Raw genomic sequence first — 17,719 nt, 5'->3', positions numbered from 1 at the left:
TATGTGAAGCAGAAACTGATAGGAAAAACAGACAAATCCACAATTTGAGTTGGAGACTTAAGTAGCCCTCTCTCGACGATTGATAAAACAACAGAAAATCAGCAAGGATATTGGAAACTCAACATCATAAACCAACATTATCTAATCAACTTTTATAGGAAACTCTACCCAACAACAGCAGAATACATATTGTTTTCAAGTATGTACAGAACATATACTAAGATAGACCATTTCCTGGGCCAAAAAATAAAACTCAACAAATTTGAAAGAATTTAAATCATACAGGATGTGCTCTCTAACCACAATGGACTCAAACTAGAAATCCATAACCAAAAGATAACAGGAAATTTCTAAACACTTGGAAACAAACAACACACTTCTTTTTTTTAAATTTATTTTTATTGGAGTATAGTTTCTTTACAATGCTGTGTTAGTTTCTGCTGTACAGCAAAGTGAATCAGCTGTACGTTTACATATATGCTCTCTTTTTTGGATTCCCTTCCCATTTAGGTCACTACAGAGCATTGGGTAGAGTTCCCTGTGCTATATACAGTACATTCTCATTGGTTATCTATTTTATACGTAGTAGTGTATGTATGTCAATCCCAATCTCCCAATTCATCCTACCTCCCCTTCCACCGCTGGTATCCATACATCTGTTCTCTACATCTGTGTCTCTATTTCTGCTTAAAACAGCACACTTCTAAATAATCCATGCATCAAACAGGAAGTCTTAAGGGAGATAAAAATATATTAACCTGAATAAAAATTAAAATACAGCATATCAAAATTTGTGGAACAGAAAGTAGTACTGAGAAGAAAATTTTTAACACTAAATGCATACATTAGAAAAAAGAAAAATTCTCACATAATCTGAGTTCACATCTAAAGATCTTAGAAAAAAAAGAACTAAATAAACCCAAACCAAGTAGAAAGAAGGGAATAATAAAGGCAACAATAGAAATTGATGACACTGAAAAGAAAAATATTTTAAAAACATCAGAGAAAAACCAATGAAACAAAGTGATGCTTCTATGAAAAGATTGATAACATTGACAAACCTGTATCAATACTGACAAAAGAAAAAAGGGAGAGGACACAAATCATCAATATCAGGAATGAAATAAGGAATATCACTATAGACCATGCAGACGTCAAATGGAGAATAATGTAATACTGCAAACCACTCTACATGCCTATATTTGATAACTTAGATGAAATGGATCAATTCTCCAAAAAACACAAACTTCCACAACTCGTCAAAAATTAAATAAATAATTTGAGTTGTTCTAAATCATTAAGGAACTTGATTTAATATTCAAAAATTTCCCCAACAGGAAATCTCCAGGCCCAGATTGTTTTGCTGGAGAATTTTACCAAATATTTAAAGACTGAACACTAATTATACACAATTTTTTCCAGAAAATTGAAGAGGAGGTAATATGTCCCAATTAATTTGATAAATTTAGTATTGCCCTGATACCAAAACCATATAAAAACACTACAAAAAAGAAAACTAAAGACCCACATCCCTCATGAATATAGACACAAAAATCCTCAGGAAAATATTAACAGAGTATTCAGAAAGATATAGAAATAATTATATACCATGACTAAGAGGGGTTTATTATAGGGATGCAAAGCTAGTTCAATATTGAAAAATCAGTGTAATCCACCGTATTAACAGGCTAAAGAAAAATCATATGATCATATCAATTGATGCAGAAAAGCATTTAACAAAACTCCATTCATTATAAAAAATCTCAGAAAAACCAGAATGCAGAGGAACTTCCTCTACTTGACAAAGAACATCCACAAAAATTCTACAACTGGCCTTATACATAATTCTGCAAGAGTGAACACTTTCTCCCTAAGATCAGGAAGAAGACAAGGATGTCTGCTCTCACTACTCTTATTCAATATAGTTCTGGAACTTTTAGCCAATGTAACCAGGCAAGAAAAGCAAATAAAAGACAAACATACCATTAAGGATTAAAATAGAGGAAACACTCTACCCAGTTTCAAGACTTATTATATTTACAGTTATCAAGACTGTGCAATATTAGTGGAGGAATAGACACATCTGTCAATGGTACGCAATCGAGAACTCAGAAATAGACCTGCAAAATATGCCTGATTTTTTTATTTTTATTGAGATGAAATTCATATAACATAAAATTAGCCATTTTAAAATGAAACTAAACAGTGGCATTTAGTACATTTATAATATTCTGCAACAACCACCTCTATCTAGTTCCAAAACTCTTTCATCATTCCAAAATAAAACTCCATACCCACTAAGTAGTTACTTCTCATTCTTCCCTTCAACCACCAATTTGCTTTCTATTCTATCCAGAATTTACTTATTCTGGATATTTTGTGTAAATGGAATCAAACAATATGTGACATTTTGTGTCTAGCTTCTTTCACTTAATGCATTGTTTTTGAGATTCATTCATATTGTAGCATGTATCAGTACTTCATTCCTTCTTATGGCTGAATAATATTCCATGATATGCACTTACCACAATTTGTCCATTTATCTGTTGCTAGACATTTGTGTTGTTTCTAAGTTTTGGCTACTGTAAGTAGTGTTGCTATGAATATTCATGTACAAGCCTTTGTTTGAGAGCCTGTTTTCAATTCTTTGGGTATATATGTAGGAGCAGAATTGCTAGGTCATATAGTCATTCTATGTTTAACTTTTTGAGGAACCAACACACTGTTTTCCATAGCAGTTGAACCACTTTACATTTCTACCAGCAATGTACAAGTTTCCAGTTATCCATGTCCTTGCCAATAGTTGTTTTTTTACTTAAAAAAGTTATTATATAGTATCTAATTTTGATTTTGAATTGCATTTCCTTAATGGCTAAGAATGTTGAGCATTTTTTCATGTGCTTTTTGGCTATTTATATATCTTCTCTAGAGAAATGTCTATTCAAGTTCTTAGCACATTTTTAATTGAGTTGTTTGTCTTTCTGCTGTTGAGTTGTAAGGGTTATTTGTATTTTTTTAATATTATTCCCTTATCAGATATATGATTTAAAAATATTTTTCCCATTCTACTGGTTGTCTTTTCACTTTCTTGATAATGTTCTTTGATGCACAGAAGTTTTTAATTTTGATAAAATCCAATTTCTCTTTTTTTTCTTTTGTTGTTCATGCTTTTGGTGTCATATCTAAGAATCCATTGCCAAATCCAAGGTCATGAAAATCTACCCCTATGTTTTCTTCTTAAAGTTTGTGGTTTTAGCTTGTATATTTAGGTCATTGATCAATTTTGAGTTAATTTTTATATATGATGTTACATAGGGGTCCAAATTCATTCTTTTACATGTGGATATCCAGTTGTTCCATTGCCACTTGTTGAAGAGACTGTTCTTTACCTCACTGAATAGTCTTGGTTCCCTTGATTTAAATCAACTGGCCATAGATATATATTTCTGGACTCTCAGTTCTACGCTATTGGTCCAGATGTCTATCCTTTTGGCAGTACCATACCATTTTGATTACCGTAGTTTTGTAGTAAGTTTTGATATTGGGAAGTATGAATCCTCCAACTTTGTTTTTCCTCCAATCTTCTTTTTCAAGATTGTTTTGGCTTTTTAGGGACCCTTGCAATTCTTGCCCAGCTGATTTTTGGCAATGGTGCAAAGCAAGTCAATGGAGGAAAAAAGCTTTTTCAACAAATGATGTGTGGCAATTTGACATTCTTAGGGGGAAAAAAAGAATCTCAATCTAAGTCTCAGACCTTGAATGAAAATTAACTCAAAATGGTGACAGACTTAAATGTAAAACTATTAAACTTTTATTTTAAAAATAGAAAAATCTTTGGCATCTTGGATTTAGACTTGACATCAAAAGGCAGATCTATAAAAAGGAAAAGGTGATAAACCTCACTGCATCAAAACTAAAAATGTCTCCTCTGCAAAAGTCTCTGCGAAGAGGATGAAAAGACAAGCTAGAGACTGGAAGGATATATTTGTAAACCACATATCCACAAAGGACTAATATCTAGAATGTATAAAGAACTCTTAATATTCAACAGTAAAAACAAACAAACAAAAAACCTCAAGTAATCCAATTAGAAAATGGTCCAAAGACATTTCAACAAGGAGAATATACAGATGACAAGTGAGCACATGAAAAGATCACTAGCCACTAGGGAAATGTAAAATAAAACCACAATGAGGTATTATTACACACCTATCAGAATGATTAAAATAAAAAATAGCGACACCAGCAAATGCAGGCAGAGAAACAGAATCATTCATGTGTTGCTGGAACATGCAATAGCTACTCTGGAACACAGCTTGGTCATTTCTTAAAAAGCTTAACATGCAACTGTCAGACAAATCAGCAATTGCACTCATGGGCATTTATCTCAGAAAATTGAAAATTTATGTTCATATAAAACCTGCATACAAATGTTAATAGCAACTTTATTTATAATAGCCCAAAGTGGAAAAAACCCAGGTGGTTAAACAAATGTGGTACTTCCATACCATGGAATACTACTATACAGAGGAACAATTATTGATATGTAAAACAATTTGAATGACTCTTGAGGTAATTATGCTGAGTGAAAAAAGCCAACTCCAAAGGTTACCTATTGTATTCTTCTCTTTATGTAACATTCTTGAAGTGACAAAATTATAGAAATGAAGACAAATTCATGGTTTCCAGGGGTTAGAGATGAAGAGGGAGGGGGAGAGGGAAGGGAGAGAGGTGTGGCTATAAAAGGATGGTGATGGAAAGGTTCTGTATCTTGACAGCAACAACATCAATATTCTGGTTGTGATATTGTATGATAGTTTTGCAAGATGTTATCATTGGGGGAAACTGGGTTAAGGGTACACACGATTGCTGTGTATTATTTCTTACAACTGTATGTGAATCTCCAATTATTTAAAAATAAAAGGTTTAGTTAAAAAACCAATAAGTGCTACATTATTTAATTTTTTCCATTTATAAGACTGCGAGCCTGACAGTGTGTAACAAGTGAGCACATGTAGCCGTTAGGGGGAGGTCAGATGGAGACGCTCATGATTCCATCACTCAGTTCATCACTTGGCTGAATAGCACTGACTGCTGGGATGGTCGAGACTGCTGCATTTTTTTATTATTATTATTTTTGTGTGTGGTACACGGGTCTCTCACTGTTGTGGCCTCTCCCATTGCGGAGCACAGGCTCCAGACGCACAGGCTCAGCGGCCATGGCTCATGGGCCTAGCCTCTCCGTGGCACGTGGGATCTTCCCGGACCGGGGCACGAACCCGTGTCCCCTGCATTGGCGGGTGGACTCCCAACCACTGTGCCACCAGGGAAGCCTGAGACTGCTGCATTTTAAATTGTTTTTCTTCTTAGTCAAATAGGTTTGATTTGTGCCCATATTAGATCATGTTTAAAGACTAGAAACATAAGGAACCCGATGATGAAATACAAGATAATTAAGAGCAAAAATGGTCGGATTATAATCCTACTTCAAAATTACCTTTCCCATCCTGTAAATGGCATTCATCTGATTAAAAAAAATCATTATTTAGAACATCAAGATGTCTTTGGTACTTCAAAAACAGTGTTAAGAAGAGAAAATAGAGTGACAATTATATCTAATTTGGCTTTTTATTTATTGAGAATAAAGGGTCCCCAGCCACAATGTGCTATTTGCAGAGTGTTTGCAAACAGTGGTCTGAAATCTGTCCCCTCTTGTCATTTATAAACAAAACATAGAAATTATAAAAATAAACCTGTAGTGTTTTTAGCATAAAATTCCGTAATTTCAGACATAGATTCTTGGAAAACAGCTTTTGCTTGTACTGGTGCTGTATCAGGGAGTTAAATCCCAGTGTTTTTAGTGTACATACGGTTTCCAAATCAGATTTGACATATCATTTTTTAGTATATTTATTTAGCATAATTTAGAAAATTATGCTTTCTCTTGTATAAGTTAAAAAGAGTTAAACGTGTATTTGTTGTTAAATGATACAAAGTGGAAATTTGTCTCTAATGACTGTATATTATGAATATTATTAATGAATGCATTAAAACAAACTGTAGTATACCATACTTAATATGATACTTTTAAATAGTTTGTTTGAAAGTTCAAATCACATCTTTGTCACATACCACAGAAAAATGGCAAAACCAGTTTAAAATTATTTGGAGAGGGTTGTAGTGAAAGGCGTTTGCAAGTCACATACGGCTGGGCTGTGTGGTGGGTGTGCGTGCATTTGTCAGCTTTAAAGCATCCTGTACAAATCAGCTGTTAAGTGCCCACTGGCACTTATCTAGGACAATTAGGAAATGAGAGTCCTGGTTAGTAACATGTTCTCCATAACTGAAAATTACTATATGTCTGAGCACTGGATTGGGGTCAAGAGACTTCAGCCTTTCACTAGCTTGGGTTCTTAGACAAATTAAGTGGGATTATGACAATATTAATAGACACCTGTCTCCCATGGTGAGTGTCTAAAGCCAGTCAAATCAGCATTTTATTTACCTTTTTAGCTTCTTTCTCATTTGTTATGTTTTCTACCCTGAGTAACAGAAAACCCCAACTCAATTGGTTTAAGTCGTGAGGAAAATAGAAATCCCGAGGTAGGGCAGCTTCAGAGTTGGTTATTTTAGCAGCTCATTTCACCACTTCACGAAGGTCCTAGGTTCCTTTCCCTGTTCTGCCACCATTCATGGGTCAACTCAGCTGCTCTCAGGGTCACAAGAGGGTGACCTTGGGTCTAGGGGACCCTGTAGTTGATGAGGGTATCAAGAGAGAAAAGAGGCACCATCTCTTCTGGTGCATCTTTTTATCTCCGCAGCTGACTTTCTCTCACCCCTCCTTGGGCAGCACTGGGCCCCTTCTCACCCCCTGGCCAGTTCCCGGCAGGGAGAATGGGAGCTTCATGACTGGCTTAGACCATGCTGAACGAAATTGACATTCTACAGGCAGAGAAGAAGAGAGAAAGACTTCATGTTTGGTTTTGATATGACAAGGGTTCACAGGACAATTAAGTAAATATACCTACAGGTTCAGAACAAAAGGTTTTCCAGGCACTGATTTTGTAGAACATGACTTCTGAGATCAGGATTAGCTGCCACGTACATAGACATTCTGTGCAACCGATGTAGAATTGCATCGTGATTGTGAGGGCAGACTCCGAGTCACATCCTAGCTCTGCCATTTGCCAGACAAATGGCCTGAGATTAGTTGTGTAAACTTCTCTAAGTTTAACTTATAAAATGGGGAGCTAATGGACTTGTGAGGATTAGGTAAAACAATACATATGAACAGGTAGGCCTAGTGCCCAGTGCATAGTTAGCAATCAATGAATGTGCGATGCTGGTATGATGCAGTGATGATGAGCTGACATGACCTTGCACCTCTCAACAGTTGAATAGCTGTTTTTCCTGCTTTTACTCTTTCCAGCAGCCACTATGCCCTCTACCCATCTCCTCTATATACAGCATCCAGAGTGACCTGTTAAAAACATATAGAAGATCCATGTCTCTACAAATGACCCAATTTCGTTCCTTTTTATGACTGAGTAATATTCCATTGTATATATGTACCACATCTTCTTCATCCTTTCCTCTGCTGATGGACATTTAGGTTGTTTCCATGTCCTGGCTATTGTAGGTAGTGCTGCAATGAACATTGGGGTGCATGTATCTTTTTGAATATGTTTTTCTCTAGGTATATGCCCAGTAGTGGGATTGCTGGGTCATATGGTAGTTCTATGTTTAGTTTTTTAAGGAACCTCCATACTGTTCTCCATTGTGGTTGTATCAATTTACATTCCCACCAACAATGCAGGAGGGTTCCCTTTTCTCCACACCCTCCCCAGCATTTATTGTTTGTAGATTTTTTGAGACATGGGTGGATCTAGAGACTGTCATACAGAGTGAAGTAAGTCAGAAAGAGAAAAACAAATATCGTATATTAAAGCATATATGTAGAATCTGAAAAAACTGGTATAGACGATCTTATTTACAAAGCAGAAATAGAGGCACAGATGTAGAGAGCAAACATATGGATACCAAGGGGGAAAGGGGGGATGGGATGAATTGGGAGATTGGGATCGACACAAATACACTATTGATACTATGTATAAAATAGGTAACTAATGAGAACCTACTGTATAGTACAGGGAACTCTATTCAGTGCTCTCTGGTGACCTAAATGAGAAGGAAATCCAAAAAAGAGGGGATAAATGTATACATAGAGCTGACTCACTTTGTTGTACAGTATAAACTAACACAGTATTGTAAAGCAACTATACTCCAGAAAAAAGCCATATAGTAGATCAGATCATTCTCCTGCTCAAAACCCTCTCATGGCTCCCATTGCACCTAAAATCAGATCTAAAGTCCTTATTCATCACAGCCTGCAGGGCCTATGTGGTCTGGCCCTTGCTTAGCTCTCTGCCTTCTTCAACAACTCCACCCAGATCCCTCTACGTTGGCCTGAATCGCATCAAGCCAGTTCCTACATCACAGTTTTCGTGCCTGATGAGCCTTCAGCCTGAACACTCTCCCCACTAGATCATCTCATATCTTCCCCCCTCATTTATTCATGTTTGTGCTCTAAGCACCTCCTCAGACAGAAGTTTGTCATCTGCCCTCTTAAAAACGCTCACCACGCTCACTCCCACTTACTCTTTCTCTTAGGCTGGACTGTCTAGAAAACAACCTGAGGCAAAAGCTCATGTGCTGACACTTGATTGAGGAGGAATACAGTCCCAGGGAAGCAGGAGCAAGGAAGAAGAAAGAGCAAATACTGAAAGGGCTCCAGCTTTGTAATCAGTGTAGCTGAGGGTTTAGTCCCCAGGGATGTCTTGAGACGGGGCATGGGGAGCTCTGCCTCTCTGTACGGACTATCCAGGGAAGGAAGAGAGAAATGATCTGCTGGCTCCCTTCTGTACCCTTTCTCCTACTGGTCAATCCACCCCTGAAGCAGGAATTAACCACCCCCCCCCAACCTCTGTGATGTAGTGAGTAGCCCCCCCAGGCAGCCTCTGGAAAAGCCAGAGCCTCAGGGGTCCAGTCTGACCAATGCATAGGCGTGGAGGCCAGTGTCTTCTTGTCGGTTGTTGCCACACTCAGGTCTTCTTGATCTGGGCTGCTGGCAATAACAGCAGAGGTACCTGGCTCTAAGCCATAGCATGGAAGAGTTGATAGGGTCACTGTGGTCAGAAAGCAAGGCAAGTAGCCAAAGCCCTGGTGGGGAATGGGGGCGGAGAGGTCAGCGTGGCTGCTCAGATTTGAGCGGTATATAAACTAAGTCCAGCACCGTCTGCTACATCCTCATCTTGCGTAGTTCTCTTCATAACACTGAGGATGACCTGCCATGATACTGCATATTCATTTGAATGGAGCAGATATTCACCAGGATGGAACCTCCATAAGCAGGAGCTCATCTTTTTGAAAGATCTCTTTTTCAGATTGTCATGCTATTTACCACTCTCTACTAATGAGTTGGAAAACGGAGCCATGACAGAAATATCCCTCGTGAATAAAGGAGGTCGGCCCCTCCCTTGGCTCTCCTCCTACTGTGCTGTCTCTTTCATGCCTCTTCCCACTCCCAGTACGGGTGCTGCTTTGTGGCTTGGAGGCCTGGCCTTCTCATCCCAGATTCTCCCTGTGCACATGGAATTCTGAGAGTAGCTGAGTTTCATTTCCTCTGGTTCTCAATGCCTTTCTTAGGCCCCTTGGACCATCACTCTAGGCCGGGGGAGTTAGATGGGACTTTTGTCTCTGGAACAGTACTATGATGAAGGGTTTTGTTGTTCACCTCCCTCCACGTTTCCCATTCACAGATTCCCTCTCCATCACTGCATCTTCTCATTCATCCTACCTTCTTAATTAAAATTCTGACCCTATACCACTTCTTCATTGCCTTGAAAAATTTCCCAAATCAGTTATCTCTTGAATGAATACCTTATCTCCATGCTGGCCCCTTTTCTCCCTAAATCAGAGTTTTAAATAATTATTTTTGAGTGTGATTTTAGGTCTAGGTTTTTGAATTTGTTGCCTCCATTGCCTTAATTTCTAGATGATCATGAATCATCACTTAAGAAATCAGCGTTAAGATTAGACTTAAGGGAAACCTTTAACATCATAGCTCTAGATCAGAGTAGCTATAACTTCTAGCAAAATATAGGCATCGACTTGCAGAACTGAAAATGGCCTCAGAAGTTCATTGAGTATGACCACTTCCCACTCCTCTCCCAACCCCTTCTTGAGAGATGAGGAAACAAACCAGAAAAGGTGGGACTCTTCCAGACTTACAAAGCCAGAGAGGGGCTGAGGCAGGCTAGGGACCCAGTCCTTTTGCCTTTCTGTCCAGGGCTCTCCTAAGATCCAGACTGCTTCTTCAATCAACTGCATAGTTTGGTTTGAAGATTTGCTAAGACATTTTTGGACAGGCAGCAGAATGTTAAATCATGCAAGACAAGGAAGACAGTTCCCTGCCTATTCCCACCTTCTCATGTGACCTCCCGGACTGGCTTCTAATGGGTATTTCTGGGACTGTTTGATCAGCCCAGGGTAGACCTGACCCATTGCTAGTGACAGGGTAACTTTTGGTAGAATCCGGAGGAGGTGTCTTGCTTCCTTCTGACCCCCACAACTATGTGTCATCTCTGGGTATCCTGATGTGCAGCTGCAATCTGAAATGACCTGTAGGAGACACATTAATTGGCTGCTGTTTTTGGTCATGTGGTTGTGTTTTTGGTGAGATGAGAAATAGAAAAATGTTTTAAAACTGGTAAAGTAAAATCCCTAACATATATTGGGGATTTTTAAACTTCTTGATCTTGTTAAAATACACTGGTAAGTTTCTTTTGTGTGTCTCTGAGTCTGCCTCGGGCAGTAGTCTGAATTTATGTTGCCTTTTAACTTCCTCCTTTCAAATTTACTAAATTGTATGATTTCAAAATTTAAGCACCACAGTTGGCTACTGAGAATCATCAGGATGCTTGCAAGTTCTGAAACAGGGTTTCAGGCAAATTCTGAAATTCTCTGTGTAAAATCTAGCCTATTTTCCAAGTAGGGGACTGTTATTAAACCAAGAATTGCCCTGAGAAGTGAAAGCACAGAGCAATTCAAAGAGGTGTCAAGGTCTGCTGGCATCCGATGCTGCTTCCCTGAAGGCTTGTTTTATTTTGTCATTCACACGTCACCTTTTTTTTTCAAAGGTGACTTAAAAAAATTTATTTATTTGTTTGTTTAATTTATTTTTGGCTGCACGGGGTTGCTGTGCTCGGGCTTTCTCTACTTGCAGTGAGCGGGGGCTACTCTGTTGCAGTTCGTGGGCTTATTGCGGTGGCTTCTCTTGTGGAGCACGGGCTGTAGGCACGTGGGCTTCAGTAGTTGTGGCTCGCGGGCTCTAGAGCGCGGGCTCAGAAGTTGTGGCACACAGGCTTAGTTGTTCCGCGGCATGTGGGATCTTCCTGGACCAGGGCTCAAACCCGTGTTCCCTGCATTGGTAGGCGAATTCCTAACCACTGCGCCACCAGGGAAGCCCCCAAGGTGACTTTTAATTCCAGTCTTATTTTATGCACAGTAGTCACAATAGCTCACTTCAGTTGTTAGCATTATCTCTAAGGGATATTCCGTGCATCTGATTTGCAGCAGCTACATTCCCCCCTTCTTTGGGGAGCAGAGGAAGTTTGTGGAAGTCCAGTCCCTGCATTAAACAGAGCTATTTCTGATCTTGGTGGATTTACAGATCCTGACTTACGTATGACCCTGAAGTTATTAAAAACACACACCCCAAGGCCTGCCTTGGTTACGTAATAGGGCCACTAGGCTGACTCAGGGACTTTGTGCTCAGAGCTGAGAACAGAAACTGGCTTTTCCAAACACCTCAAAGTCTGTGAAGGGAGGTGAACCCAGCCTCCAGGCCGTGGGGCTCCATCTTGACCACTGACTTAGAATTAAATTTCAGGGGGAGGCTCAGGATGTTTCCAAACGTCCCTGCTTCCTTTTATGCTCAGTCTTAATTTTCTTTTTCCCAAGATGGACAGTGCCATCCCTTTCCTGATCCAGCTACAGAGAATCTGGTCACAAGCCAGCCTTGGTGGTTCAGTCATGGGTGGCCTTGGCAAAGATTCACGGTCAATTCTGAGAGAATATCACGCCTGCCAAGGCCAGGGGCACGGAGCATGGAGTAGCCTTTATCCTTTTGAGCACAAATCGTGGTATCCATGGAGGAAGTCACAGCAGAGTGAGCCCTGGAAGTCACCCAGGCTTCCTCCAAGTCCTCATTTTATGGATGGGGAAACATACCAATAGCAGAAACATGACTGCCTCTGGGTTGCAAGCTGAGTGGTAGTAGAGGGTGGGCTGCATCCCAGAACAAAACCTATGAGAGGGCAGGGACCACGCTGGCCCATCCACTGCTGTCTCCCAGCACCTAGTACAGTGCCTGGTAGACAGGAGGGCCCAGTAAATATCTGTTGAAGGAAAGAACAAATCTAACACCTCTTCCTCCATGTCAGCTTTCTATTTTTCTTCCCCTTCTCCTGATATTTAACTAACCTTAACCTCAGAAGAGCCCCTCTGCCCCTCCTCCAGGCCAGGAAAGGTCACAGGGGCATGAACAAGACACTGTTCCCCTAAGCCAGGAAGTCACCTGGTGCCCACACAGCCAGAGTAGGAGGCTTTCCCCCAGAAAGTCTCCTGCCCATCAGTTACCACAGCCTAGACTGGCTAGAGCCTACTCCTAAGTCTGATGCCAGATTGGAGCTACAGTATGACCATTTGGGGGGCCCTAGTAGTTACAAAGTTGTTTCCAGTTTATTTGGGCACCAAGACTGATCTTTAGGCCAATTAATGGAAACAAAATGATCACTGGGCTGTGGTCTCCAAAAGTTGTGGATGTTGAAGAGGGATCCAGAAAGCTTTGGGAGCCCCAGGCTTGGGGATGAGGTCCAGGCCTCATGCCTGGTTCTAAGGGAGAAGAAGGGACTCTCTGGTCCCAGCTTGGCCAAGCTAGGCAAATGTCAACTGCGACTGCCTCTGTATGCCCAGGATTTAGTGAGATTCTGCAGTGAGAGAAGGCAGATTCAGAAGAGAGAAATAAAAACTTCGCTCTTTCGCAGGTTGTTGGCTCTCAGCGAGGGGGAGCGTCATTTGACTTTGCGTCCGGGGACAGCTCTCTTGGTGCGGTGTACTGGCCCGCCTGAGCTCCACAAGCTACAGCTGCTGATTGAGACCAGAAGCGCATATTGAGAGCACAGACTTGGGGAACCCTGCCCGGAAAAGAGCCAGAGGAGAAGAGGAGTGTGTTGGGGGGTGGGAGAACTCGTCGGCTGCCGGGCTCCACAGAGCCAGGGCCGGGAGCGCACCCCGTGCCCCTGCGGCTGCAGAGATCGCCCTGGAGCGCCGGGAGTCCTCCAGCCCCGAGTGCGCGCCCGGCTGTTCCGCGCACCTGCCGCGGGCCCCGCGCGGGTCTGAGCGGCGGTCGGGCGGGCCGCGCGCACAGGTGGCGGCGATTGGGCAGGCGGGGCCCGGAGGGTGACGTCACGGGCTCCGGTCCCGGCGGCAGAAATAGGGCAGCCGCGGCGGCTGTACCACAGCAGCGGGCCGCGGCGGCTTAGAGAGCTGGATCTCCGACAGCCTCCAGCGCGCCCAGGACCCGCCGACAGCCGGAGAGACCGACCGAAGGACGCGGGACCGGGTCTCCGCTGCCACCACGGGGCGCTCCCTCTCGCCCTCCGAGTGCGGCCACCTGGTCTTCCCCTCGGCCCCCGGCCGCCTCAGGTACGCGGGCGCGGCTTCGGAGCGGCCGTGGGGAGGGTGCCAAGCCGCCGCCCCCGCCGCCGCCAACCGGTCCCGCTGCGCCCCGCTGGGGTACTAGCGCTCGCGGCCCCGCGTTTCCCTGCAGGGCCCGGCCGGGCGCTTGCTAGTCCTCACCGCCGCGCCTGGTGAGCCAAGTTTGCCCGCCTGCCGGGAGGCAGGCACGGGACCCCGCGACCCGGGCTGGGCAGGGCTACCCCGGGGTAAAGGCTGGGGAGCCGAGGCGTGTGGCCTGGGTCTGCAGTGGGGACCGGAGTGACCAGGCTTGCGCGCAGAGCACCGCGCAGAACCACTTGAGCCGAGCCCGAAGCGGGCGCCGGGCTCTGAGACCCTTCAGGTGCCGTTCTTGTGTTCTGGACCCCGAGCGGCCTCGGCGAGACGGGAGAGCGGTTGCACCTGGGCTCGGACTCGTGCCCTTGGCCCCGGGCTGGGACGCGAGGCGGGCGTCCTCACTACCTCTTTCCTCCAGCTTTGCGGGGAAACTTGCGTCTGCTCGCTGCAGCCCGAAGGGCCCGCGGCGCCCGGCGTGGCCTTCGCAACCCCGAGGGCCGCCGTGTCCGGGGCTGAGCGCTTGGGCTTCGCGGAGGAGGCGGGAAGGACCCGGGACCCCACTAGGCTCCGGCAGCCCGCCGCGCTCCTTCTGCTCGGTCGGGCCGGTCGTTGTTCCAAGCAAGCGGCCGGTGTTATTTGTTGGGAAATCACTAGTGAGCAATTTGTTTGGGGGGGATGTTCAGGCAGGGGACTTGGTCCTAACAGCTTGTAATGTGGGTGATCTCCACTCCTCTTGGAGCCAGCAAAAGACCTGTTCCAAGTTTCGGGGGGACCTAGGCGAAGCAGGCAGAGCTATCCGCTTTGGGTGCGCGTGTGGCCTCGAGTTTGGGGGAGAGCTTGGCGCGAGCCTTCGGGTCTCCCTTCGACTGACAAAGCGTTGCCCCGAGCGCGTTCGCTTGAGGCCTGCCACCTGAGGACTTCGGCGCCCGCCCCTCTTGCAGGAACAGAAACCTGCTGGAGCAGTAGGGTTTCTCACCATGCCCAGAACGTGGCGAGCATCCCGTGCAGCGTGTCCGTCTATGTAAGTTCCTGGGGACCTGCAGAGTTGGGCCTTCTAGGTTTGCGTCTAGCCCAGAGAGTTGTTCCCACATGCGCTGTCCAGACGACCTCTCTCCTGATAACTGTCGCCGACATTGATGAATAGCGCTTCCGCAGCCTCTCCTCCGCTCGCCTCTAGGTGTCGCTTCCGCCGAGGTTTCTGGCGAGTGGAGCCGGTAGCTTTGGTCTGTTCCCTTAGTGAATTTGTTGCAAGCCTGTGCACCAGGAATCGTACTAGATGGGCTCCTGAGACGCAAACATCCGTCCACATTCTCTGAGCCAAACAGAAACAGAATTTCAGTAGAAGGGGCGCGGTAACTTAAGCCCATTTTTGGTGCGCATTTTGATTATCACACAATTCGAGAGGGGAGAAAAGGGATCGGGAAGAAATTCGGACTTTTCTCAAAAGTCCCGAGTTATTTTCCTATCATCAGGTTAGGGGAAAGCCAGAGATGACTTTTAACAGTGTCCTTTAATCCTGGAATGGCCCAGACAGGCTCTGGGTCTGGGCAGTGGTCAGGTGGAGGGCTCACCTGGGAAGCAAATGGTCAAGGGAGTGAGGGATACGGCTTCTCTGACCCCAGAGGCTCAGCAGCCCTCAGGCAGTAACTCTAATGGAAGACCTGAGCCGATGCTCCACAGAGCGCATGTCTGCTTTCCATCTCAGTTTTGTGAGAAGACACTGCAGCATTACTAGTTTATTTCTGTTTAAACGCAATGAGATGAATGTTCACTTTCTTCCCATGCTAGGGAAAAAGACAGCCCGTCTCTCCAAAGACTTCAGACAGAGCCAAAGGTTGTGCAAGAAAATAGTCTTTGATGTAATGAATTAAAATTGCTTAATAAAAGTTGTTCCAATGGATTTTTCTCTCTTCAAATTTTTTGTCCACCCTCAATTGTTGTCAGTTCCAGGAAGGCTTTTTGTTCCAGAGAGGGGCCAGCTTGTTCTGGGTATGGTGAGAACTTTTATCACTTTGGCTGTGTCCTGGAGTGGTAGGTTGGATTTTTCTACCTTGACCTGCCAGTCACTCAGGATTCTTCTTCTAAGGGCTGCAGCCTTTTTTTTTTTTTTTTTTTTTTTAGTGATCTTCATGATGTGAGCTTTTGTTTGACAACATTACATTTCAGAAATTGTCATTGACTAGTCAGGATTTCCTAAAAATCTCCTTAATTGCCACTTTGCCTTTTTTGGTATTTCTTTGCAAACTCAACTTTCTTGTGTTGCTCTGTGCTTACTAATTAATCAAATTAGGCAGTTATTTCAATAGCACATCTTTCCTTACATTTTCTATCTTGGTGCATAACACAAGGCATGCAACTTCAAGTAAAATAGAACTACAGTGGAGCGAACATGGTACTCAGGAGGCATAATCTGAATGTTGGAAGGGTGAGGGTTCTGTGCGTTAACTTCATAGTAAATAGGAATGTCATAGATTTACACATTGCACATAGACTAATTTAGATATCAAATTTATCAAATGTTGGAACAATTAACCAAAGATACCGAGTAGATAATTAATAGGAAATGCAATATAACTTCATTATGGATTGCTTCAGGGTTGGCTTCATATGTTTCCATGCCTAATTTCCCTGTTGGTATTTTAGAGATTATTTTAGGAAGTTTGAACCCTTTCCTTTTTTCCTAAAACACTCAAATCAAAACTGGGGTCCTAAACCTTGCAAAAGAAATTAGCATACAGCTTCCTGGTTTTAGGTTGGAGTTGATATGCCTTTTTTTTCTCTTTGAACATTGGGCAGGCATACAGAAGAGAACTGTAGGATTTTGGTGGTCCCCAATTGGTTCCTATTTGTTGACTGCCAACATCACGTGTAAAATGCAATGCACCTAAAAGTAATTGGCTAGAGCATACACTTTTCAATTAGGTTAGAAATTCAGGTGCCTCAAAATCACAGACTTTACCATTCTCTTCAAGGATGGGCGGTGTTGCTTAGTTCTGCCAAATCATCTTCATAATTTCTGGTCCTGTCTGTTACAAAGAGAAGCCCTTTCCATGTGACTATTCCATAGTGTCTGGTCTGGTAATGTCACCACATTCTGAGAGAGGATGAGAGAGAACGAACCAGTGAATAGCTTTCCCAAAAGCTCCAAGCGTCAGAATTCCCATTCTTCCCAAACAGGGCTGATTCCTGGAGGAGGAAAGAGAAGTTTGTACTCATGCCTGTGCTTCTCTTTGCCTTCTGACACTGTTCAGTAAAGACAGCTTACATGCTGCTGTATGTTCTCTGGTGGGGTAGATTTGGAGTTTACATATTCATACCAATTTCTCCCTGGTCATTTGCATTCTTAGGTCACAGTTATTCAACTTCCTTCAAAAAACAAGTCAGTATTTGGAATGTTACATTCTACAGATTTGTTGTACCTCTATAATTTTAAGTACAAGTAAATAATAGCATGATATCAGCTTATATTATAACACCAGAAAATCCTGTGGTTTTCACAGCAAGGGGTAGATGATCTAATGGGGCCCATCTTGAACTAAAAAAAGCAAAATCAGTCTGTCTAAACAGAGGATGCATACATATTCCGTCCGTAAGTTTGTGATTATGTTAGAAACAAATCAATTGCCTAGGGGTCAGGATGCTTGAGTTTTAGTCTAGGTTTGGCTACTGAGTTGGCTTCATACATTGGGTGAATTCCTCCACCTTCTAGGCCTTTGGTGTCCTGTCTGTGCAGTGGCCAGTCTGGCACCTGATTCTCCTGAGCATGGGGAAACATGAGGCTCAGCTGGGAAACCTCAGAGGAAGCAGTAAAGTACTTCTCTTGGAAACGAGATGTCTTAAATATCAAGTGATTGTGTCTTACAAG

General features: G+C 43.2%; 1 protein-coding gene across 1 annotated transcript in view; it reads left to right on the top strand.

The window, feature by feature from the left end:
• The first annotated feature begins 13,564 nt into the window (after nucleotides 1-13,564).
• The window catches only part of FSTL4 (follistatin like 4), a 440,804-nt gene continuing 436,649 nt past the window's right edge, over nucleotides 13,565-17,719 (top strand). The window contains exon 1 of the mRNA XM_079916826.1: nucleotides 13,565-13,767. The gene's annotated coding sequence lies outside the window, so the exon portion shown is untranslated. The remainder of the gene's footprint in view (nucleotides 13,768-17,719) is intronic.

This window comes from Stenella coeruleoalba (genome assembly GCF_951394435.1).
Source record: "Stenella coeruleoalba genome assembly, chromosome: 3".
In the NCBI taxonomy this organism is placed as follows: Eukaryota; Metazoa; Chordata; class Mammalia; order Artiodactyla; family Delphinidae; genus Stenella; species Stenella coeruleoalba.
This window is presented reverse-complemented; position numbering and strand designations above follow the sequence as displayed.